The 9,805-nt window shown below is 35.5% G+C and overlaps 1 long non-coding RNA gene and 1 pseudogene across 2 annotated transcripts; both read right to left on the reverse strand.

The window, feature by feature from the left end:
• Positions 1-36: 36 nt before the first annotated feature.
• Positions 37-4,556, reverse strand: LOC106051288 (uncharacterized). 2 transcript variants are annotated; one of them, XR_008779514.1, is made up of 4 exons: positions 4,542-4,556; positions 4,189-4,390; positions 2,794-2,927; positions 37-143 (listed from the first exon to the last, which is right to left on the reverse strand). It is a non-coding gene; the product is annotated as an uncharacterized LOC106051288 (long non-coding RNA). The 2 variants fall into 2 exon arrangements; XR_008779513.1 differs by lacking the exon at positions 4,542-4,556 and having other exon boundaries at positions 4,189-4,395.
• Positions 4,557-7,196: 2,640 nt separating this feature from the next.
• Positions 7,197-7,700, reverse strand: LOC106058373 (40S ribosomal protein S12-like; annotated as a pseudogene).
• Between the last annotated feature and the right edge of the window lie 2,105 nt (positions 7,701-9,805).

The following is a 9,805-nucleotide window of genomic DNA, read 5'->3' on the forward strand; positions in this document are numbered from 1 at the left end:
TTCTGCACATATATAAAAAGTAAAGACTCTTCAAAGTAACAAAGTATTTTATAATTTTTTATTTGCTTATATATATATTTGCATTTTGTGTACAGTCAGTAAGTTTCTCCAGAAGGACGAGACAATTTATTCCAGGGCATCAGCTGAAACAAAAATACAATTTGAAAACATTCAGTTATGTTTAGTGCTTCTTAACTATGTAACATTTTTCGGACCTTTCTTTTTATATTTATTTAATTTTTTTAAATTTCAAATTTAGGGTATTATATCTATTTCTCATTAAACATCTTCTCTCTCTCTCTCTCTCTCTCTCTCACTCTCTCTCTCTCTCTCTCTCTCTCTCTCTCTCTCCAAATCTTTCTCATTCAGTTTAATTGTTGTTGTTTTTTTTTATCTTTTAAATGACGTGCATAACGCCATAACTTTCTATCTTTCTATCTAAGACCGACCTTAGGCCGTTGCAGCTTATGTGGCCGCAGTGGGCCTCCGCACTTTCATAGGCCCCGCGCTAATTCTAGTTGTAAATTATTAAATTAAACTGAATCTCCTGAGATTGCAAAATATACCAAAAAGTCCTGAAAATCTCCTGAAATTATTTAAATCCTCTGAAATTCATAAAAATATCGTGAAAAATAAACAAATTGGGTTGTCATTCAATATGAAAAACGCCTATTCTATGCGCAATAAAAAAACGGCATTGTCAGCTTTCATTTAATAAAAATCTAAAAATAAGGCAAATTTCAAACAAAGCTGGAAGTTCCAATTCTTTATTTACTGTAATAGTCACTGGCATAAGAATATAGATCTGTAATGCACTCGAAGAATTAGCTGAAGAGACTAATGATGCGATAATTAAAAGTGAATCAGAAACACTACGAAACATTTAAACAGTAGAAAGTCTTAGTGTTACTTGTGTTATGGTATGACATGCTCTTACAAGTCTACTTATTGAGAAATAAACTGCAAGGTGAAACAGTAGGTCTGAGCATTGCAATGGACTCGTACAACTTGATGACTTAGCTCAGGAATCTGAGAGTTGATGAGTTTGGTCAGATTCTTGTGACAGCAAAGGAATTGGCTGAAAACATGGAAGTAGTTGCAATCTTTCCAGCCAAAAGTCAAAGGAAAAGGCAGCATTATAAATCTGTGGAAAACTTCACACCTGGAAATGAGTGAGATGACTACAGGAAAAAATGCTTCAACACAATTGTAGACACTGCAATTCGATCCTTACAGCCGAGATTTGACCAGCTAAAATCAAACTACAATCTATTTGTGTTACTTGTAAGCTTCAAGAGTCTTCAGCGTGATGACATGCGCAACTTTACAGCGAGCCTCGATCAAGCATTGACGTCATCAACAGACCCGTCAGCAGATATATGTGGGCGAGAATTAGCAGATGGAATGGAATCATTAAGGATACTCTACAAAATAACTCCAAAACCCCGGTAGAAATTTTAGATTGTCTGTTCACTAGTAAAAGAGACACTTCTTTACTAAACTACTTTGTTGCACTCAGAATATGTTCGTTTCCACACGAGCGCCACGATGAGGCAGAGTAGCGTGCTCGTGGGTAAACTATGCAGCTGCCGGTCTCGTACGAGACTTTCTATTCTATCAAATTTAGAGAAGAAATAGCGAAACTTATCCTAAATGTTATTGTTGAAGTACAGTAGGTTCTTAATAAATTGCATACTTTTAGTTTTTTCGCAGTTAATTTACATTTTTCTATTTTATTTGGGGGCCACCAAATTCACTTCGCCTAGGGCCTTCAATTATCTAAGGCCGGCCCTGACTGGCAGTTCCGAAAAGTACTTGAAGATTTGGAAACAAAACATTCCTATGTTCGGTAACACAGTATTATTCACTGGCCTAGCATTTGAAGAATATGGAGTCTCAATGAAGAAATTGTTAGGTTTCTAAAAGGACATTGACAGTGACTTTATTACTAATATTTTAATGAAGAGTTGAAGGCAGACTTCATGTTTATCATCGGAGGAATTGCAACATGTTGTTTGTACATGAAATGTATTTGCGTCTTAAATCTTTTCAAACAAAGCTATTCCATTTCTTGAGGCCAGCAAGTGTAATCAGGTTTTCTCATTTTAATTGGTGAAAGGTGAAACTATTTCTAGTGAAATGGTTGAAAAGTACAAGACTTATTTGGATTCTTTGATTGTGGAATCTGAAAGCAAATTTTGACACTTCAAGAACTTGGAACCAGTTTTCAATACCCTCAGCTTACCATCTAGTGCAGAAGCCTATTCAGCTCTAGAGGAAATACCTCCAAGCAAATTATGATCTGAAAAAGAAGTTCCAGCCAGTTCTTTCGCGGGAGTTTAATAAAATCTTTGCTGTTAAACTTTCACATTATTTGGAACCACATTCATCTGTGAACAAACTTTTTTTGTTTGAAAATAATCAAGTGTTAGAACAGATCGATGATGATTGACTGTAATTGACAGCAGTCACAAGAAAAACAACAACTAGCTAGCTAGTTCCAAGATTCTGGAAAATTATGCACGAGAATAAACAGTTATATGCTTTATATTAAGTACTACTACACATTTGTGGTGAAATTTTGTGATCTAAGCAGACCACAACTAAATAATAAAAAATCTTTCGTAAAATTAGTTCAAGAAATTGCTAACTCTTGTCATTTCTAAATTTTAGTGCATATATATACATATGCGGCCCCCCCCCCCCGTCCCCATTTTTTTAAAATGCGGCCCTCGGTAGAAAAAGGTTGCCCACCCCTGGTTTAGAGCAAGGTTTTAACATCAAATTGTGTACCTGTGAGAATAGTCTTAAAGTCAAAGTACCGTAGATTTATTTATTAGGATAATGAATGCTGCAGCCTATTTTGCAAGGAATGTCATCACCACACCACTCAATACATTCCTTGTACGTAGCTGCCGCCCGGAGACCTGAAATTATTTACAATAAGGATTGTTACTTATTACAAAAAAAACAACAACATTTACCGTACAGCATCACGAGATGTAAGGGTAGAGATTAACACACTCTTAGTCTCTGAAAATGTTCATCATAGAATTTCCTATTATGTCTACAAAAAAATTTGCCACATTTTTTCTACAATAGAGCACATTTAATTCTTTAGAAAGCCTTATTCATTTCTAGAGTAAGCTAGTTTAATAGACCCGCAGTGACAACTTTTTTATAGGGATCTTAAATAACAATACACCGCTGACGTTGGTTAGTACTTTGTAGCTATTCTGGACGTCACTTTAGGTATACAACATCAAGCGTAGGCCGGAGATCCGGGAGTATCATTTAATGTTTATAGATCTAAAATACGAATTGATTAATTTTATTTTAGAAACTTTAATTATAGAAACAAATCATGTAGAATACTTCACATGTTAATGCACCTCTTTAGTCATACAAGAAGTTGCAAAGGGAAAAGATCGTATCTCGAGACGTAAAATGCCACAGAAATGCACTAAACATAAAATTCATAAATCTAAAGTGAAATTATTAGTATGAAGTACAACAGTTATTTGAGACCAACTTTTCCCTTTAGCCCCCTTACAATTAATTCCCTATATAGAATTAGATCTAGAAATGTCCAGATTGTGCATAGCGTCAAAAGTTCATTAATGTGTTAGCTCCCTTGGACTTTTCTTGAACTATTGTAATTTTACGACATGGTTTCGTTTTGTTCTTAAAAAACAGTCTACAAAACATCTTTCGTAGCTATTAGCGACCCACATCATGTTTTTTTCACATGACACAATCGGTGTAACAATGGACAGTTGTGAAGCTCAGATTTGAACTAAAGGTTTCTTTTGTGGTCGTTACCTCCTACTTGGCTGTTCTCTTTTCTTTTGAGTCATTTTAAACTCACAGTATTACACTCAAAAGACTTGAACCAATCTTTCCCAGTTGAAGGTGTTGATACTACACTATTTCAAGGTCACAGTTAGTGTATCAAGCTACTTGTTGTTGTTTTAAATCACCTTCTAGTGTCGAACAGAAAGTTGGTTGTCAGCCATACTGAAGTGTCCATCTAAATTTAATTTAGACACTTTCATCCTGGCTTAGAGAATTTCTACTGCCACGTCTGCTAAATCGTATAACCAGAGATGTGATAGTTTCACTTAATGTACTATTATAAGACGGTGCAAGTGAAAGTAAGAAACATAAATGTACAGATAGTCAACTTACCAGACTTGCCAGCGAGCACTGAACAGACTGCCAGGAAGAGCAGACTTAAGATGTAGAGAAACTTCATAGTCAAAGTCAAACAATCTTCTCTGCTTGGTAGTCAACTAAAAAACTGCCCTTTACTCACTCCTTGATTGTATCTGAGATCACTTGTATGATAGGTCAGATATTTCCAATGTGTTTTTAAGTTAAATGTTTTCAGCTTAAGTTTGTGGAAATAAAACAGATGGAAAATGATTTTTTTTTACCCAAGATAAGAATTAAAAAAAAAAAACACAAAAAGTCTTAACCTTTACTAATGAAGCTTTACTGTATACTGACACTATAGTTAAACCCTAGAAGTCCTAATTTACCAAAATATAGTTTCCATTACGTTTTGTCTCTGACACTTCAGTTGAAAGAAAGACCTTCACATACTTTCTTTCTTTACCATCATCTCATGATGTTCCATTGTGCTATGTAGAGGAAATCATATCTGATGCCAAGAAAGATGAAAAAGATTGCAAGCCAAAGTAGTAACACATCAACAGAAATAACTGAGTTTACACAAGTCTTTGTGAGATAAAGCTGTTCTTAGTTCTAAGAAATGTATTATAATATCATAGAGCATTCGATGAGAGTGTTCCCTGACATACTGCACATTTCTTTGAAATGTTCAATATAGATCTAGTTTTAGAAATATTCTATCATCATGTTTTTTATGAAATGTTGTGCATGAACAAAAAATGTATCAACAATATAGAATTCTTGGCCCTGGTAACTCTCTGATAGTCACTGATTTACCCTTTTGCGTAGACAAAAAGTACGATAATTTAAACTGTATTTATTTTTCGGGTAGATTGAACAGCTAAGCCATTTCCATGATGGCAGCGGTTAAATTTGTAAAAAAATAATTTATTCGCAATGTTTTTAAAGCTAATATTTAAATATCTAAAGAGCAATATTATATTTCATTCCACTTAAAGAACTCATTAACATTTCCTTCGTTCCAGTTTTTTGTAATATTTAATTCTACACAGATCTAGGTCTAATTCTTCAATATCTAAATGATTGACAGTGTGAATGTAAGGAATGGCTGCCTGGTAGTGCGGTTTGCGCGCTGGACTGTCGTTCGGATTTATCGACGGTCGAGGGTTCAAACCCTGCTCGCTCCCATCCCCCGTCGTTCTGCGGTAGGTTTGGACTAGGAAGTAAACTATCTTCAACTCTAAAGGAACATCAGAAACATGTAAAACATTTTACAAACAAACAAAACAAAGGAATTATCCCTAGATCAGTGAGGATCAAATGTGTTGTACCAAGAGCACGAAATATCTGAATAAAAATATGTGTGTGTGTTTGTGTCAAGAAGTTGAGCTCAATTTGAAATGTCAAGACTGTAGTGAATGAGAACGTGTACAACAACTAGATCTATAAATAGACCTAAACATTGTCACAGTGTAAATAAAGGACTATTACAAGTGTGACTGGTTGTTGTTTTTTTATCTTTCATACGGTTTTCACTAGATCTAGATCTCCGACTGACAAAAAAAAAGTAAAATTAAAAAAAAACATCCTTAAAAAAAAAAAAACTTGCACTTGCAACTATATATCGAAAAATCAATTAAGGTTAGCTAAGATTGGTGTACTGGTAAGAATAATAATTTTGAAGTTTATTTTGAAAGAAAACAGGAACTATGACATCTAGATACGTAAGAAGGAATGCTTAGTGGAGGAAGATTTTTCAAGCGAGTTTGAGAACTGACAAAGGAAATAATGTCTGTGAAATATGTAAAGATTCAGCACAGTTCTTGCATTTCTCAGATGTCTTGTCTGTGGCAACAAGAAGAAGTTGGCAAGTCCGAGCCTGTCTGTCGCAACAAGAAGAAGTTGGCAAGTCCGAGCCTGTCTGTGGTAACAAGAAGAAGTTGGCAAGTCAGAGCCTGTCTGTCGCTGCCTGGTTCTGGTTGTAGGCGTGACGACGTGAATGTGTCCGTGTGTTGTAGGTATTGTTCCTTAAGTAGATACTCTCTCATACGCACTATATTTGCAGGTGCGTGCGTATACTAGCGTACTGAACTCTTCAAGCACAAACGTTCCGAAACATTAATAAACGCTCTTGTAGCAGACGATAATTTTATTATACATAAAATATAATTCACAAAATATACTGGCGACTTCAGCCGTCACAAAATATAAACCAATAAATACTGGCTGCTCATGCCATGTAGAATAAGTAATCACATCAATGAAATGTTCACAATATGAGTCCGAAGAAATCTCTCAAGTTAACATTAGATCAAATTCATTAAGGTACATATTACAGACAGAGAAAATCGTACATCCACTCTCTGCTGGAGTTCTTCACTAACTTGTTAACATTGCCCCTTATTTTAGAGTCCTTAAAACTTATTCTCGTGTTCTCAGCACGGAGTATTACAATAGGTGACTGAGTGTCACTTCATGTCACAGAGGTTCTAAAACTGGACTGTGACACTGTCTGTCGCAACAAGAAGAAGTTGGCAAGTCCGAGACTGTCTGTCGCAACAAGAAGAAGTTGGCAAGTCCGAGCCTGGAAGTGAGCTACCAATGTAGACATAGGAAGGGAGAAAAAAATTAAAACAAGAATTCGAAAAAAACTCAGCTCTAGGTCAAAGACTCTTCGGGACTTTCAAAACTGCGAGTCAATTTATTGCAAGGGTTCTCAACCCGTGGGTCGCGACCCCTTTGGGGGTCGACTGAAAATTTGTCAGGGGTCGCTTATGTCTATCGAAAATATAGTTTTTTTTTTTGTCCATTCTAATAAGTAAAACTTGTCACATATTAAGTTTTTGTCCGTTGAAATGTACTAACTCTATTGTTATTCGAGGAAAGATGCTGCAGACAACGGAATCAGAATATGTTCAAACACTTTGATTGTCCAGCAGATATATTTGTATAGGTTTCAATTAATGCAGATTAATGCATATTGTGTGTTAACTATAAAGTCAAAGTGTTTTTCATCTAACTTATATATATATATATATATATATATATTTAATTTTTCAAATGCAGACATTTTTTTTACTTGGATTTGAAATAATTCTTGACAATATCGACCGAGAGCCTGAGAATCTGTACCATAATCCTAAACAACTACAGCCCCACGTGCATTAACTTTTCTTGATGTGCCTTCTTTATCTAATTTGCAGAGGCCAGCCCATTCACCCAATTTCTTGGCATCATCCACCTTCAGAAGATTGATTCCATGTTCTGCACATAAAGCTTCAATGAGCTAGTATATAATGGTTCATCAACACTGTTAGCTAACACACACAAATGAGCCTGTCGTTTGTCTAATGACTAATACTTTTGTGACTTCTTTAACACCTCTACATAAGCCATCATGCACTAAAGCTGTTTTAAGAACTTCTTGCTAAGCCTCATATATATCCATAGGAGCACTGAAGTCTTTGGCAGCACTTGGTGTTGAGGTTTGGACATCATCTCCTTCCGCGTCAGACATTTTGAAACATGTATCTTTGATACTGTCTGTTGACTTTCATATCAATTATTTTGAGAAAGGTTAAGTGAATATCTAATATATACATATGTGAAAAATCCGTAATATATGAACTTAACATTGTACGTTTTAAAAAAGGTTGAATAAGGCATCCATAAATTTGAATTTTAATACGTAAACTTTTTTAGAAATCCATAACACTGTGATGCCCAACCTTATTTGGTCTGCGGACCATTTTAATTTTCGGCATTCGTGTCGCGAACCATATCTCCAAAAATAAAATAAAATACAACAAGCTTTTTTTAATAGTTTTATTTGAAATTTGTCAAGCTGAGTGTCTGGCTTTGTAAGTCAATCAGTTCTAGTTGTAGGTCTGTCCGGGCACTTGACACATTGGCAGCAAATGGATTTTCAAAAAGACGGATTTCATTTTTGAAATTATGAAAATCTACACATCTTTCACTGAAATTATTCATCAAGAGCCTCAGAAGATGGATCATTCTTTCTTTTGGGAAAGACATATTTAGCTGCTTATCATTTTGAAGAGTATAGGTTGGAAAGTGGACAAGATGGACCCTTTCTGCCTGTTGAATTAAGAGTTGCAATTTTGTTTGAAAAACGCTTATGTGTGCATACACATGTGAAATCAATTAGTCTTTCCCTTGTAGTTTGGTGTTGAGTTCATTTAGATGTTATGTCGCATAAAATAGCCAAATCCCAGAACCATGAGTGGTCTATCAAGTGTGACACTTGTTCCGTCATAAAAATTTCAATTTCGTGTCTCAAATCAAAAAAAAAAACGTTTTAACACCTTTCCTCGGCCAGCCCCTCACTTCACTGTGAAATAGAACGTCTTCATGTTCGGACTCAATGTCAGAAAATCTTTGAAAGTTCTGTGATTCAATGTTCTGTGATTTGATGAAATGTACAGTGTTAAATTATCATGACATGGGCCAGATTCAAAACCTTTACACAGCTTGACAGCTTCTACTGGATTCTTCTTTTCATGGCACATTTCTTCCAACCCTGCTAACAAGCACTTTTTTTACACATTCGCCATAGGAAAAAAGTTTCATTGCTCTACTTAAGATGTGAGCAACTCTGTAGCTGGCCCTTATGGCACACTCATTTTCTTGTCTGTTTTTGTTCTATATTCTCGTCAATCCCCCAAACTCTAGTCCCCGTAACTTGACAATCTTGTCTACGCGGCTCAAACCAAGAATGCCACCATATGTGTTTGGTTTCATAATGCCTTTTAATGTTATGTTCTTTAAAACCAGCCACACTTTCTTTACAAATCAAACATGTTGGCTTACTATCCTATTCCACAAAAAAGTAAAGATCTGTCCACTTTTCCTGAAAGTTTCTACATTCAGAGTTCACTTTTCGTTTCTTAAGCTCTCCCATTTCATTAAATCACAAACATTAAACAATAGGGTACCAATCGCTTTGATATCAAAAGAAAACGACCCAAAATGGTGCATCAATGATTCTCTGTGTTTCACACACAAGGTTTCAATGACACGGCTAGCTCAAGACAGAAGCGGAATTTTCCAAAAATTAAAAATAGCTGTCAAGTCTTATCGTCATTAAAAAAAACAACAACACTTGCGTTCTTAGAATTAAAAAAAAAATTATTAACTATAAATATTAGAATACCAAACATAAAGATGGAATTCTTCAAGGAAACAGTGAGAATATTTTTTCAACATTCTAATTTCTATATATTTTTTTTTACATTTTGTTCCAATGTTTAGGCGGGCCGGATAGAAGCGTGTTGCGGGCCGGATTTGGCCCACGGGCCGTAGTTTGGGCATCACTGCCATAACACATTGGATAACATGAAAATTGGATGAACTCTAAATGGTAGCAGGGGAGGAAAGTATTGGCTTCCCGTAGTGCTTTGGTAAGTTAGTTCCTTATAACTCCTCCATTCAGTTCATGTGACCCTTCAGTTGTCTCTCCGCAGCTATTGGACACACTTGTAAGATATGCACCATTGTTTCCTATGCCTGCCCCATTAGTTAAAGCAAGGAGGGGGAGGAGTATGTCATTTGTAACGTAAATAATATTTACAGATTTCCAATCGTATCTGCTCTCTATGAGGGAAATGACTTTGAACCTGGCAAACAGATA

This window comes from Biomphalaria glabrata, chromosome 8 (genome assembly GCF_947242115.1).
Source record: "Biomphalaria glabrata chromosome 8, xgBioGlab47.1, whole genome shotgun sequence".
Taxonomy (NCBI): Eukaryota; Metazoa; Mollusca; class Gastropoda; family Planorbidae; genus Biomphalaria; species Biomphalaria glabrata.